Source organism: Vespula pensylvanica, chromosome 4 (genome assembly GCF_014466175.1).
Source record: "Vespula pensylvanica isolate Volc-1 chromosome 4, ASM1446617v1, whole genome shotgun sequence".
Taxonomy (NCBI): Eukaryota; Metazoa; Arthropoda; class Insecta; order Hymenoptera; family Vespidae; genus Vespula; species Vespula pensylvanica.
The window spans coordinates 3,850,831-3,866,883 of NC_057688.1; the positions used below are offsets into that span (position 1 = coordinate 3,850,831).

General features: G+C 39.7%; 1 protein-coding gene and 1 long non-coding RNA gene across 18 annotated transcripts in view; one reads left to right on the top strand and one right to left on the bottom strand.

Moving 5' to 3' along the window:
- Positions 1-16,053, bottom strand: part of LOC122628378 — a 53,931-nt gene that overhangs the window by 26,005 nt on the left and 11,873 nt on the right. For 7 of the 15 annotated variants that reach the window (XR_006327016.1, XR_006327017.1, XR_006327012.1 and 4 more), the window contains one exon: positions 7,991-14,251. The exons of 3 other annotated variants lie outside the window; for them this stretch is intronic. The gene's annotated coding sequence lies outside the window, so the exon portion shown is untranslated. Of the gene's footprint in view, positions 1-7,990; positions 14,252-15,719; positions 16,036-16,053 lie in introns of those variants that run through there. 5 more of the 15 variants (XR_006327014.1, XR_006327015.1, XR_006327013.1 and 2 more) reach the window with 5 other exon arrangements.
- LOC122628380 lies at positions 3,200-6,188 on the top strand. 3 transcript variants are annotated; one of them, XR_006327031.1, is made up of 4 exons: positions 3,200-3,664; positions 4,039-4,250; positions 4,908-5,254; positions 5,393-6,188. It is a non-coding gene; the product is annotated as an uncharacterized LOC122628380 (long non-coding RNA). The 3 variants fall into 3 exon arrangements; XR_006327032.1 differs by having other exon boundaries at positions 3,200-3,470; XR_006327030.1 differs by having other exon boundaries at positions 3,200-4,250.

A 16,053-nucleotide genomic window follows, 5' to 3' on the forward strand; every position in this document is an offset into this window, starting at 1 on the left:
TATTTATAAGGAAGCGTTGGTAATCGAGTGATCGATGACTGTTTTACAAGTGATATGTATGTAGGTTGTTTCGCTAATTGATCGAAAATTTGTTTCTTTGCAATAAAAAATGTCACGATGGATCGAAGTATCTAAACAAAGATATAATAAAGTTATGTATAACAACTAACCTTTGACTCAATCCGAGATAAAAAAAATTGTATATGCGTAATGTCTTATTATTTAAACGTTAAAAACATTTATCTCAGTTAGAATAACATATAGTAAATATACAAAGTGAAGGTTATTTCAAGATACATTCATGCACGCAATCTGTCCGCTTCAAAGTAAAGATCAACAACACTTGATTTCTAACCAAGAAACGTAATACATTACCGTGTTAATTTCAAGAATCAATAGGAAGTGTAAAAGTATATATTTTTTTAAAACGCAGATGAAGTTATCCTTTTACCTTGTCTCTTAAGTAGCAATAACATATAAAATTATTAATATCTGTCTATTATTCCACTTCTTATTAATTATGGCAAATAGCCCAAGTATGTTTCATTTAAATATTTGTCTTATTATCGTAATTTATTGTATGCTATGTTCGTTGTTAAAGCTAGCTACAGACGTTCGTTATGTTGTTCATAGAAAAAGATATATGTCCATCGAAGATATTACTTTTGAGATAAAAAGAATCGATTGAGCATGATCATCGTTATCGTCAAAGTGTCATCGTGTAGAACTCTATAAAGAATTTCACGTCGTCAGGTGCAGGTTTATCACGCTTATAAACGGTCGTCTTTTCTAAGGACCCAATAGGGATAGTTTCGCAGAAAGATAAACCCCAATCGTAATTTTCTTCGTCAACTCGAAGCCGGATGTTTGCAAAGAACGCGCCGCGTCTGAACTAAAGTTTACGCCCCTCATAAAGTTCTACCACCGATTCATAAAGGTGAATGGTACCTGCTAGGGAGAAAAACAATTTCCGGTAAAGCAAGGACTTAAGTAGTTGTGTTTATGAGGCGTCGTGTGATTTTATGAAAAAAGATACGCTCCAGCACTTTCTCTATTTATTTCGAAAGAAGCTGTTCGGAAAAATTTATTACCAGTCGATATTACTTTTCGAGAATGTATTAAACATATAGATTTATTCATTAATTATCTTCGTTTTCTTTTCAAGATGACGTAACAAATCGTAAATTAATAATCGTGTCGATAAATAGTAGATTTGGAATTTTACTCAGAAATTAATCGGTTACTATTCGCTAAACACGATTAATTAGATAGTATGATTCTCCGAGTAAAGATAAATCAATGTTCTTATATCTCTAGGCTAAACGCAAGTATATGCATACATATCGTAATATCTAATAAACCATCATCGATAAAAAAAAAAATATAGATACATAAATCTAAGTTTTTTTTTTTTTTTTTTAGTACGTATTATCTAAAATTAGAAAACGAAGTTGTAGTATTTCTTATACTATAGAGAATGACGTTTGAATTTTTTCTTTTACTTTTATACTCTTTTTCTTTTCTCGTTCTCTTCGTTTCAATTAAAACGAAACGTCGACGAAGCGCAGCAAATTAGGGTACTCGGTGCGGAAAGACACGATAGTCGTCAGTCGAAATACATTCCTGATGCACACTGGTAGGAACCAGTTGGCCAGAATAAACGTACCGACCATTATTGGCGGCATGCCAGAGTACCTATCCTCGTAAGCATCGGTCTTTTCATCGCAACACGCTTTGAACGAGGCGGATAGATTGATGCATACCTTAAAAGACGGGGACGAGTGATCCGAATGATTTGAATACTCCTAATGCGCGGCGTGATTGAAATTTTCGCAACCTTAATCGTTGGCGAGCGTTTGACGAGCGCTCTCGCCATTTCAAAGTCGTCTCCCTCTTCTTCAGCCGACACAAAGGAGCCAGAAAATAATGCATCCTATACAATTTCATTTAATGATACATGAATAAGATAGCTTATTCCGTTTTTTCACTAATTGGATTTGTTACACGCGTGTGTGGAGATATAAAATTTTAATTCAACATATAACAAAAAATTAATAAAAACAAATTTAACTTCCGTGAAAATATTGCACTTACATTCTGTCTCCAATATATCCTGCATAAAATACTGCTTCTTATTTGAATCATATTGTCACCGAGTATCCCTCTCCCCGAGGAATCGATGGATCCAAATTGCGAACGTCAATGAAACACTCGATTCTTTGAGACCAGGGAAGGCAGATCTAGTACTCGAATGTAGGAATATTTTACCGAAGAGCTATCGACTTACAAGGATAAGAATAACGTCGTTTGGAGTTGGAGGTGCATCGAAGAGAAATGTGGGTTAGTACATCGAGCATGCTCCTTCAGCAAATCCAGCTAGTTCGGCGAAACGTCGAGTACGACAACTAATAAATTCTAATTTAAAATCAGTGTCGCAAGAGAAGGTCTTCTAAGAGCGGGCCATTTCTCAGTGTGTTACTCGTGCAGCTCATTCGTTTCACCGTCCCGAACGGCGTAACCGTCGCTCCTGACACCGTGATAAACAGCCGCCTCTGTCGTAAGTCAAGTCGGTATAAAATCTCGGACATTACTCGTTCTAGAGTTTACTAAGTCGGAACGACTTGACAAGGCGGATATAGTTAACGTTAGATCTTAAGCAGCACCGCCTGTCTCTTTCCCTTAGCCGTTTTTCAAATTCCGCGTCGGTGGTATTCGACTTTCGTACGAGTAATCGTGCTGATTTTGCTTTTACAAAGGCATTTAAAGAGTCAAGCTACATCTCGTAAACCATCCAATTCTAATGAAGTAGACGATAATGTAAATGACTCGGAACAAAACTACCCAGGGAATCTTTCTTTCTCGTTCGCTTCTCTCGATCTCGCCAAGAAAATTAAAATCCGTATTTCTATCGAACGCGAAGAGACTTAAGAATTGATTAAATTACACTTGGTAATACGGCTGCTACCGTGATTCGAAATTTGTCCGTTTGCCGACACGTAATCCGTTTCGAGAGATCGATAAGAGAGTGAGTTACACGAGTCGCTTGTAAATGAGTAGAGATATCGATCAGGATCTTAGAGAATAGCGTTCGCTCATAGCAAGGACTCATCCGGATATCGAAGAAAGAGAAAAAAAAGTATTGAGAAGAGGAAATACGAATTTCTGCCGGTATGCGAGAAGAAAATATTCGTTTAGAAACGCGTTCATTTCGCAAGAAATATTCCTCCGATCTGAAAAAGTAGCAGGACTCCTCTTGGTGCACGATTTTGTGGCAGCCATAAAATTCTTAAAATGCATAGTTACAATGAAATTGTGGGCACGAATGTAACCCTCGGCTAAGGTTAATCTGGCGAGAGCATCGCGACGCCTGGCTAATGGCACGTCCGACGGTTGCGTGCCAGCATTTTCAGCCAAGCAGTCGTCGAGCATCCGTCCTGCTCGGGAGGGAGCTCAGCCGACTGAGTGATGAAGTGAGTGTGGAGTGAGGCCTATTTTTGTGCTTACCGACAAACAGCCTCGTAGATCTCATGACACGTCGTTAGAAGCCCACGAAAATACACTCGATGTTACTCCAAAGTGCTATGAGATATCCGCAGAGAGTTTACCTTCTTAGTTTATTCCAAGAAACAACAGAAACGTTCTTTTCTTCCTCCCGATTTTTTCGGTACACACATTAACCTATCGTATTTACCTACGCTCTAGAGAGTTTACCTTCTTTGTTTATTCCAAGAAACAACAAAAACGTTCCTTTCTTTCTCCCGACTTTGTTCGTACACACATTAACCTATCGTATTTACACTCTCCGATCGTTGTAATCATGCGATCAAACGTCCGACAATATACAAACAAATCTTATCTAACCGATATATATTGTTCTTAACTTTGTTTCGTATCGGAGAAATCGTTCAGAAACTATCCGGAATGGTCTTAATCGAATCTCATTAATCTTAAGTTCCACATAGATTAAACGTCTCTATTTGGATCAATGACAGCTTTTCTCCCGATTATCAAACTCACGTAAACGCCTTGAATTCGCAGGATATTCAATTACGTCGAATGCTCGTGCGAAGCGAAGCAAGGCCCCGAAATTAGCTGGCATCTCGACCGATACGAATACGGACCGAGCATGAAACCGTGTCTAACGAGCGTTCGCTCGCCCGTCCAAGGGGTTTTGTACGAAACTAGCCTGCAGACATCGGTGGCAAATGATCACTGCGGTCGTAGAAGTCTAGCGGAACTAGGATTATCCAGTATGTGTTGTAATCTCTTTCATCTATAAGCATTCCGCCAGGTTATTCCTGACGCCGCGGGAAACGGCACTTCGCTTAGCTCGTGTTAGCTCGCTTACACGTTTTCCCCAACCCATGCTAGACGATATTCCATCGTAAAAATAAATTTTATTAACTACGAAATACGGCTTTGTAAAATGGAGAATGTAAACCCATTACCGATTGTAATGCGCATAATGAGATAATATTTACGTAGGAACGAAACTTTTTCTGCTATTTTAAAAATAAAACTATTCGCTATTCGTCTTTTTATCGTGTTCACAAGTGCATACAGGTAGCAATGATAAATTTAGATATATAAATGAACACGAGGATATCTATCGTTTAAGAACGTCAATCAAATCCGATTGTTTTCCTTTGATCGAAAATTACACGAGTCTTTTGTTGAAATACCATTCGAGATTTATGAGGCAAATTGAGTTGCAAAATACGAATGACGATGAGAACTTAATCTTACTTTAATTGGACGATTATTAAGTAAAGCTTTCATTACACACTCGTTTTCCTCTCGTAACTCTTTGAACTCGAGTATAAACAACGTTCTCCTTTCGTTATACCGTTATACAACGAGTCATAGATAGAACTAAAAGATTAAAAATTTTACTATTTCTTCCCAAGGATATCTATGGATATATCTGACGCTTAGGAACGTGGCATTTTAACACTCAAGAAGATCTCAAACGCTTAATCGACGTCGTATCACCAAAGAAAAAGTTAGAAAGGAGAGATTTCGAGAATGACTACGGACAGGCGTCCGCTCTATATCAGCTTTTACACTGACTCCCTTCGTGACAGTTACCACCGTGCCGTTCGAAGATGCTCATTCTACAAAGTTATTGCCAACAGCTGTACAACTTTTTTCGATCGTTTCGTTCGCGCTCCGAAAATTATCGCCTACCAGGCGAACGCTTTACGATGAAGACGCAAGCATAACCTTCTCTTCCGATCGAGCGTTCTTTATACGTGTACGTATAGCTACATATGCATCTAAATACATAGATATACGTGGAATCTATATGTGAACGTGTGCGAACGTGTGTGCACGTATACTTACTTTTCCTTCTCGACGGCATAGAACTAATGATAAACACGATTCTTTGCAGCCATAAAGGGAAATTAATGTTCTGGATGGTAATGGTAAATGGAGTGGAAAGAAGACAAGAAATCGTAAGATAAACGACATCGGGATGTGCCGAAGGCTGGCATCTTTTATCGATGAGAAACGAAAGAAGAAGGTGCAAGCGAGAGATCGAAATTTTAAGTTAAATTTTGATCTTGTGGAAAGGTCACTACAAAGATAACTTTAGCGTTCTCTTTGCAAATAGCTATTTATTCGATAATTCATCTTGTAAAAAAGGTAAAATTTATATATTATCGATGCATTATGTTTATGCGTGTATATAAATGACTTCTTAAATGAGATAACGATTTAACTAGGATACATTTAACTTTCCGATTTTTTTTATGCAAACACGAAAGAAGCAACTCCGTAAATGAGAGTGAAATTTGAATCGATCACAAGGGGAACTCTCTACGGTGAAAGGAAATGCACGAGGAAGCGATCGCGGATGATGAACGATCGGGTCGAGAGAAAATAAAGTGGTAGATCGTAGAGCGGAGAAACGTCGATGGGAAGCATTCCCATCTATCAAGCCCTTCCCCGATAATCATCGGTTGCCGACCGAACTCGAGTAGAAACAAAATCTCGTGAAACGACTAAAAAATGAGATCAACGCGGTATCCCCGCTTCATCTCTTGCCACTCTCTCGTCTTCCGCACCTCCTTCCCTCCCTATTTCCTCTCTCTTTCTCTCATTTACTCTCTTTAAATCTCTTGCAACGATTAGCAAATTGAGAATATTGAAGATGAGATGATACAGTAGATAGGAGATAATAACGTTGCAGTTTGAAACGTATTTAACGCTCTATACTTATCGAAAAGGTGTAGCTTCGTTAGTTCTTTCAGCAACCGAACATCTATCTTAAATTTTGACTGACTCGAGTATTTATTATTAGTACATTGCAAAAAGCGTGCGAACTATACAAACGATTTATTACTAAAATGATTGGCTTGTTCTGCTGATGCGATATAAATTTTTAATATCAAACATTTTTATCTGCATCAATAAAATTACTGGATATTCAATAAACCGACATCTGTTAGGTATGTACGTAATATCTCATAAGAGTTTAGAACAAAAGTTACGGTGGCAATAACAGTAGACGCCTCGCCATGATAAAGAGAGTTATCATATCTTCGATCATCAGACAAACTGGACACGGCAATATGTAGTAGTTTGTTCGCGTTGATCTCGATAACAACCACAACGTAGGAACGCATGCAAACTGGAAAAAGGGAGTTACATATATACTCTTCCTCACTAATTCTCCCATTCTCCATAACTATCTTGCTTTGATACAATGATACGAATTATATCAAATAAATACAGAGAAATACAGAGGTTAATACAGTTAAAACAATTGTTGTACTTTCGAAAGGTATCAATGACCGATTGAGACAAAATTTGGTGGACATCACAGGATGAAATAATAGGTTTGAAATATGAAATCTTAATTTTTGGAAATCATGCGTTGGGAAAATAGAGGCCTCTATATGAAATAAATCTTCACTGCTACAGATAAATATATCTACGTAGCTCGAAAACATTCAATGAGTGAAAAAAAATTCTTTAAAAAAGATGTATCGCTTTGGTTTGGATTGCATTTTACTAGTAACCCAAACAGAAAACTTTTTTTAAAAAAAAGACAAAAAAAAGCAAAATTTCTTATTTTTGAATAACATTACGTACGTGTATTTCTTCTTGAATTATTACGCGTAAAATGTAACAGCTAGAAAATAAACGTAGCATTGATAGTTCATTAAGGTGAATTTTTTCATTCTTCCTCTCTCTTTCTCTCCCTCTTTCTCGGCGTATTTCCAAATTAATACATCTTACCGCAACAGCATACGAGGCGAAACACAGAGGCACCATCATTTATCACCCCTGAAGGTGTGTACTCGCATGTACCGGTATTATACGATCGTACCTAGAGAGCGAGGCGTATATCCCGTTAAAGTACGTGAAATCCAAGTGCTTTCAACTCCACCGCAGCCCACAACCATAACTCAGTGCACTCGTCAGCTACGCTACATAGAAGTTAGAAAAATTTCATGGCTGACATCACAGCAACGCAGAGCTTTATGTTTACGCCATCTGTGCAAGGGGGTACGATCTCTAACAACGTCACTTTTGGATGCCCCTATAAATGAGTAAATTATGTGCGAGCGAGCGAACACGTTTTAACAAGTTAATTACTCGCACATTGTGGTGCTGTAAGGAAGATTCTAAATTTGTTTCGAGAAAGATCCAAGAAGAAAGATACGTTGAGATCATTTATAACATGTAAGGAAATCTCTCTCCTATATCTACGTAGTTTGAGAAGACTTATAGATTATAGTGGCATGATTCTAAAACGCATTTGTATCTATTTAATCATCAAAAAATCATCCTAATCTCTTCAAAATAAAAAGGAAAACAAAACATGAAATATTAAATATTAAATTAGCCATATCATCAAAATTTGCAAGAAGATATCCATCGAGTGATGATTCGAAAGAACGCTATTATATACCAGGTGTTACGTACATACATGCATACATACATATATATATATATATATATATATTTATTTATATGTATATACTCATACATATATAGCGGTACGTAGAAACGGAGATCAGCATACGTCGCGTATTATTTACAATTGGCGGCGATTTATGTCTTTGGGCCGGATGAGGGCAGGCAAAACAGGCAGGCTACGCCATGCAGAGGCCGAACAGAGAGAGAGGGAAAGAGAGAAAAAGAGAAAGAGAAATGAAGGGAAGTTATAAAGAGGAAGAGAGTCAAGAGCACGCGCGAACGTTCTCCACCTAGCGAAAGAGAAAGAGACAGATGAAGAAGGAATAGGTGGGGGTTGAGACGAGAGAGAAAGAGAACGAAAAAGAGAAGGGGCAGAGAGAAAGAGAGAGAGACCGTGGCCGCCTTGCCAGCCAATTCCCGGCGGCCCGCTATATTTACGAGGCCCATAAAGTAGCGGGCACGGCCGCGTATATTGCCGCGTAAATATCAGCTTATGGAAATATAGAGCTCAATATCTGCCTGCCTGCCTGCTCGCCTGCCTACCTGCCTGCCCTCCTGCTTGCCCTCCTGTCTGCTGGTTGCTTGCTTGCTTGCTTGCTTGCTTGCTTACTTGCTTGCCTGCCTGCCTGCCTGCCTGCCTGCCTCCCTGTCTACCTAGCCGATGCGTTCCGTTGCTTTTCTTCTCTCTTCCCACATTCGATGGCCGCCCTGGAATCGAGATAGTTTTTCGCCTAGCTCGTTCATAATCGCCTATCTCACGCTGGAAAATAATCCTTCGTGTTAGTTCGCGAGAGTTTCCGTTTTTAAAAGGACGTATGATTTAGATGCCTCTCTCTTTCTCTATCTCTCTTTTTCTTTCAGTCTCTCACTTTCTCTCTCTCTCTCTCTCTCTCTCTCTCTCTCTCTCTCTCTCTTTCTCTCTGTCTTTCCTTGACGTAAGCTGGTCCAAGATAAAGATAAAGGATAACCCGTTTGCTACGGGTTTCTACATTAAATGTCCTACGCGGACGCACGCATCGTAAATTTCGCAAATCTTCGATAAACGCCGGTGGTACGGGCCGTCTTGCGAGAGGCAGCGCGGCATGGAATGCTCGTTAAATTAAATCGCCGCGGATAAGCAACGTTGTTCGAACGAGTTATGATAATTCGTTTTGCAGCGGCGAACCGTCGATACAGCCAATCCCTTCGACCGAGCGAAAGCGTTACGTAAGTTTCTGAGATGCAAAAGGAGGATGAATCGCGATTGGAATCTGTCATCGATAGCGATGTGCGTGCGATATCATTTCTACCCACATACATATACATGTATAATATACGTGTGGCGTATACGCATTCGCATACTTGTGAGAGTTGTTCAGGATGCGGCTAGTAATTTAATTACGAATCGACGATAAGTGAGAGATATCGGCGGGAGTTAAATCGCCAAAGGGAAAAGACATCGCGAATTATCTTCGATCGAATCGCGTACGGATTTATTAAGGCGTACGAAACTTCTCGCGACGATAATAATTTACGCGATACTCATTCAAAGAATTATCATGCGCTAGTTTTACTACCTACGGTGCTTGTCTCTTTTTTCTTACATTTCTTCTTAATTTTCCTACTCTTCTATGATTCTCTCTGTAAGTACGCGATCATTCCGTATGTATCGAACCGGTTGCTATTGCAAAACGAAGTATTTAATGCTTCGCTATTGAAGACTGCTCCCTTGCGGCTTTAAATGCCTACTACTTCTACTACTACCACTTTATTTATACGTTTTATCGATACGAAATCGACCCTGCTTTTCCTTTTTACAAGTTCCTAATCGCTAAGAGATCTTTACGACGACGCTCTGACGTTAAATATTAATTAAAACTCAACGAATAAATGAGGTTAAGGAAGAACACCGTTCTTTTATGGTATATGATCTCTTCGATCCGTAAAACAAACGATCTGGAGAGCTTGAAATGTGCCGTACCAGGCGACAGTGTAACTGCATTATATCGAGACAAGGCCAATGAAACGCACAATCGCATGAAATCAGTCGTATCGTACCAAATGATTTGCGGTGTACGCATACTCAAGCAGATTCTAACGAGAGAGCGAGAACAAGAGAGAAAGAGAGAGAGAGAGAGAGAGAGAGAGAGAGAGAGACGCAGACAGTCAGTCAGACAGACAGACAGACAGACAGACAGACAGACAGACAGACAGATAGATTGGGGAGAGAGACGGACGAACGGAGCTAGTACGGTAGCCAGCACTAGCGAGTCCAGCGCGCGGGTGACCGAGAAGAACTAGATGAGGACGCCTGTCGCTGGCTGACACCATTAGGGTGGCCATCCGTCACCATTAACACAGATGTCCGTGTGTTTCCGCGAACATCGCATTAATCACACCTATCCACATAAATTTCCGACGGCGCGAACCGAGCAGCGAAAGCCGAGCACGCCCTGACACCTTAATGGATGATAAATCAGGAATTCATTAATGGAGAAGGGCACCGACGACGTATTTACCAAATTGAATTCGATGCAGGCAAATGGTTGTATTTTAATTTCGCAATGGTCCTTCGTCATGACAAATACGCTTCTTTTGTTCTTTTTTTCCTATCTCAAGACATCTTCAAAAATACCTTTTAGTCTCTTTATATGACAACTCATCGTGGCTGGATCACAGTTATTATTAGCGTTAGAAAAGCTTGAAGAATAATCTACGAAGACAAAGGAGATAAAACGTGGTATGAGTCAGAATTTACATCTAAACGTTTCTTGGAAGCGTTGTTGGATGATAATGAATCAGTTGGCTGATTTGCTTAGAATATTATACTAGAATCAACGATGAAATGCGCGCGATGAAATATAAGCTAACTTGAAATATAAGCTAATTTGAATATCAAAGAAAAATGTTTATCGAACTACAAACAAACGTTTAGATAGTTGAGATTCATTTTTTCAACATATCATGAAAATGCAAACGTTGAAATATTGCGTACATAAGTTTTATACTAACGATAATAGGTTGTCCTTAGAAGCAGTGTTCTGATTGAATGTCTGGCATATATTTCCCCAGTGTGTTGTCGAGTAACCTGCTTTGAGCAGGAATTTGCAGAAGGTGTAACGAGTATCCTCCCACGGTGACTATTATCCGTTACCCAAAATTAAACCCCTCTCACACGAACTTGAAATCCCAGATGTTATTATCGTACAATTGCTTATATGCACGGGAAAATGCATTCGTCCCTTCTTCTCAAAAGATTCTTCGTCAACTTATTAACGGTGCAAATTGAAATCATTTAGATTCTTTTACTAAAAGAAATACTGCTTGCATTCATTAATGAAAATATTCTTACTCGTGAACAACTAAGAGATATTCATAAAAGTATTAATTCGCTAAATTAACCGACATTCAGCTATCCCATTTACATAGTCTACGAGAGAAATATCTCGTTTTCTTACAATTTTCACGACTGTGCCATCTAACCACATGTGAGATATATTCATACATGTATAATGTATGTGGGTCACCGCATAAACAAGTTTGTACGCATCAACAACCGACTATAAAGCTTTAATGCGACCCCTTAGAACATTTGCTAGAAAATGATGTAAGCCGTTGCGAGAGACGTGAGAATTTATTTGAGTAAGAAGGAGAGAGAAAGAAACTTGCAGAAGGCAAGGAAAGGCGGAGCACAAGCAAGCGCGTTAGAAAGAGAGAGAGAAAAATAAAGAGAAGGCAAGAGAGAGAGAAAGGAAGAAGAAACGAGGACCAGGTGAGGCGGACAACCGGTGGTAATGGAGTCGAGAGCTGACTGTAAATAATGCGGCTTATTGTTAAATCGCCGCGGTCCCAGCATCATTAACTCTATCGCAAATCTCACAGGCGCAGCGGGTGTCATGGTAACTCTTACCTCGAGTGCGTATGCGTGTTGCGGGCACAATGCTGGCTAATGATGCCTCCAAGGCGGTACGTAGTCAAACGGACACGAGAAAGACGGAGACATGGAGAAGGGAAGATGAAGAAAGGAAAAGAGAAGGATATACACGAGTGAAAATGAAAAAGATAGAGAATCGTGTACGTGAAAGTAAAGATAAACACAGTGAAACAAAAGGGAAGTGATAAAGAAGAACGAAAGAAGCGAGTCGTATAGAAACAAAGGTGTGGCGAAAGAAGAGGAAGAGTTCGGCGACAGAAAAGAAGGGACAAGAGAAATTCAGTTCACATTATCGAGAGGTCCGTCAGGAGCCGATTATTATGTATTTTCGTCTCTTTCACCCTTTTTCTCTTTCGACGATGCCGACGCTGGAAGGCCGTTGGTGATGTGTCAGTGTTGGTGGTACCTTGTATCGAGCAAATAGTCGTGCCGACCGTCATGGATATAACAAAGACCGCCGCAGGGGATGACCCTTCATCACCCGTCAATGGTACTACTCCCTCTACGAGACCTCTTCACCCCTTCTCCTTCCTTCTCTTTTCCTCCTTCTCTGTTGCTCTCTCTGTCTCTTTCCGTCTTCACACTCAGCTTCGCTTCGCCTACCACATCTTCTCTCTCTCTTTCTCCCCCACCCTCTTCTTTGACCGCACGTAGCACTACTTAACATGTCTCACACTGTGAAAGCGCACTCCGTGCTAATGAACATCTTAATATTCACATCAAGCGCTTCCATCTTACCGAGCGTATAACACCTGCCTATCGGTCCACTTCGCACATACGTAGACTATTCTTAGGCTAAGATTGTCGCTGTCGTTTATGCCGACTACCATCATATGCTTGAGCTCCGAGCAGATATTCTAGCTTTAAAAAGACGAGAGAGAGAAAAAGATAGAGAAGCTGTTAACCCAACAGTCGATCCAATGCTTTTGGGATTTCTTTCGGTCGTAAGGCAAATAAACGTTGTCGCTTCTGGTCCCTTCATATTTCAAATAAATAGTGACGCTTCCCGCTTCCTAAACCCTTACGAACATTTAAACTCATAGACCTATAAAATCGCCCTTCACGATCAAACTTATTTTCTAGAAAAAGTCGGATCGTTTTACACGAAAAGAAAAAAAGAAGAAGTCGAAGGTGAAAGTGATGTCTTTTACGGCCGGCAACGGTAGAAAATCGAAAAACTTTCGACTCTCGGGAATCATAGCGATAAGCGTGATCGATAAAGGCCGTTGATATGTGAACGACACGGCATCACGCGAAATCATGCCCTGGAGATATTTTTGCAACGTTGCGATCGGCACGATCCAAAGTCATCATTCCGTGTTATCGCGGAGGAAGTACGAGTTTCCGTTCTTTTAACCTACCGTGGATTTTCAAAATGTCGAATTTAAAACTATCTTACCGACTATGGTTGCTTGGAAACATAATAAAAAAAATATATTACACGTAAATGGACGAGCATGTCGTAAATAATGATCCTTGACTTAAAAAGCAATAATAATAAGATAGTTTCCAAGAAACATTTGGGTGAATATAACATTTCGAGAATAGTCTTTTCCCGTTTTCTCAATAAAAAGCCGGGCAACATGACAGGACATCTGTCCATTATGGAGAAAAGCCAAGAGCTTTGGCTCGAGGATCATTTCCTTGATGAGTGGCGATCAGTTTCGTGGAACCAGTCCTGTATTCGCTTTATTCCGCTGGCATCGATCAGCCGCTTTCTGCTTATCTAACTCGATCCAATTCGAAAGTCAAAGAAATTCCAACGTAAGGAAGCAATATCGAGTGATTTTATCTGAATGGCGTTCTCTCGGTGGTATATCGCTATGCGCTTAAATAAATCCTCCAATAAACTAACGTCGATATATCTCGATGAAAACGAGAATACTTGTTAGCGGCCTGTGAAAATAGAAAAAGAAATGAATTCGTTAAGCAATGAAGAAAACTGTACACTCTCTTGCCAAATCTTTTTCTCGTTTTCAAATAAATACACTAGTTATAATTATTCACGAGATAAGACAAAACACTAATCGGATTTTTACAATGATCGAGCAAAACAACAATGACTACATTTTATTCCCTAAAGATAATTCGAAAGGAAGTCTAATAAGGTAACGGCGAGCGAACATGATGTTATTAATATATCGTCGGGGAAACGTCCGGACAAGTCGTTCCAAAGAATTAAAGGAATGGTATCATTTGGCAAAGTTATACCGTTATATTTGGCCGGCATGTAGCGTCGTTTGCCGATATTACGTCGGTGGCCGATGTACTCGCGCCTTCTATCTCTTTCTCTCTTCCTCTTTTCCTCTCTCTTTTTTCTTCTCTCACCGCCAACTGGCGCCCTCTTTTCCCGAGACGACGTCCGCCATATACTCCAACGCCCTTCGAAAAAAGTGCTTCTGCGCCGCACTGAAAGGAGAGTGAGAGAAAAAAGTGAGCGGAGACGATGTAAAGAGGTCTCCGGGAAAAAGAGCAACCGCAATTTCGCCGCACAATCGTGTTTCTACCGGCGTAAAGAGAGAGAAAAAGAGAGAGAGAGAGAGAGGAATCTAAAGGGGAGAGGAAGACAGAAAGAAAGAGAGAAGGGAAGATAAAGAGAGAGAGAGAGAAAGAGAGAAAGAGAAAGAGTGGGCAGAGGATGGGGGTAGTTTTTGCCACGGTCAACGCTGACCGCAGCACTGGACACAGCAATACCGAGTTCCCGGTTTGGCATTTTACGGAGCCATTTGAACAAGATGGTGCGTGATAATGGCGCCTTATAGAGGAAAAGCAATTTCTACCCGCAGAATCGTGGTGCGGCGAGAGCTTGAAGCTCTCGCACTCCTGCTGTTACTGCTACTACTGCTACCACTGTTCGGCTTAGCTTTCGGCATGCCGCTGCTATTATGTCAATTCGCACTCTTCGAACTAACGACGAATACGAGGATCGTTTAGCCTCGACCACGCCTTTAATAAAAGGTCTCTTAGCAAAAGGATGCTCTTTCTGAAGAATCACGGGCTATTATGCTCGTTCTTTATAGGAGGCTAAGGAGGTTGTTTCAAAGCTAGAAAATAAATCGATAAGAGTCAAGGATAATTTCTCGATAAAATACCGATGCCGAGTCGAGCGGAATATTGTACTAGGCGATGTTTCTAGAGCATAGTTGTTCTTTGAAATGAAAAAAAAAATAAATAATACTTTAATTATATACCGGATGTCTACGGTGGAATGCATTGTTGGGAGATTGTTGACCGTAAAATAGTGGCACGAAGATTGCAAAAAAAGGAGAGAAAAGTTGGAAAAGTGAGGGAGAAAGAGACACGAGAAAAGAGCTTCGGCGTGAACGTGCGGCTTTAGCGATGTTCACGAGCTTTACGAGCGCAGCAGTCATGGGTACTCGTCGCGCGACAGCTCTCAGCCGTCGTCGCGTGAAAAGAGCGACGTGTAATATTTCTTTCCCGCTCGACGCTACGACGCTGTCGCTTCGTTTGCCGCCATAAATCTGGCATTTATTACGCGCGGCCAATGTGTTTATATCTTTTATCGAAAAGGTAGACGTGTCGTCCTCTAAAGCCGATTAAGATCAATGCGGATTTCAGATTATTGTATTTCACGACAGATTTTTATTTAAAAAGAAAAAAAAAAAGAAAGTAATGACAAAAAGGAAAATATCTTGACGTTCCTCTCGAATGGATTTGTATTATCTATAAATTACGAGGCTTTAGATTTTTGTATAAACTTTATATGTGAAATCGATTATTATCTTAGGTAATTTCAATAAGTTATTAATTTCATATATGTAAAATACTTCTTAGAATTAAAAAATGATTTATTATAATTAATGAACCATTAATACGACAATAAATATTGGAATAAGATATTTAATGATTAATTATATAAAGCTTATATTTTCAAAATAACATAGTTGGTATATTAACGACTTTAAAATTCATTGTAATTTCTAATATGTATCGAATTGTATCTATTTTAACTAAATATTGTTACTAAATTAATGAGGAGTAAATATAAAAATTATAATCGATACTCTATGTCTATTCTCGGGAGTACAAATAGGTGAGTGAAAATAGAACTATCTATTACAGCCGCTTCTAATTCGTACGAACGGAAACGAAAATATTTACGACAGCCATTTTAGGCACTCTGTTTTCGAAAATTGACTACAGATGGCAATTGCTGAAGCCATGACGTTCATCTAGGACGAAAAGAATAC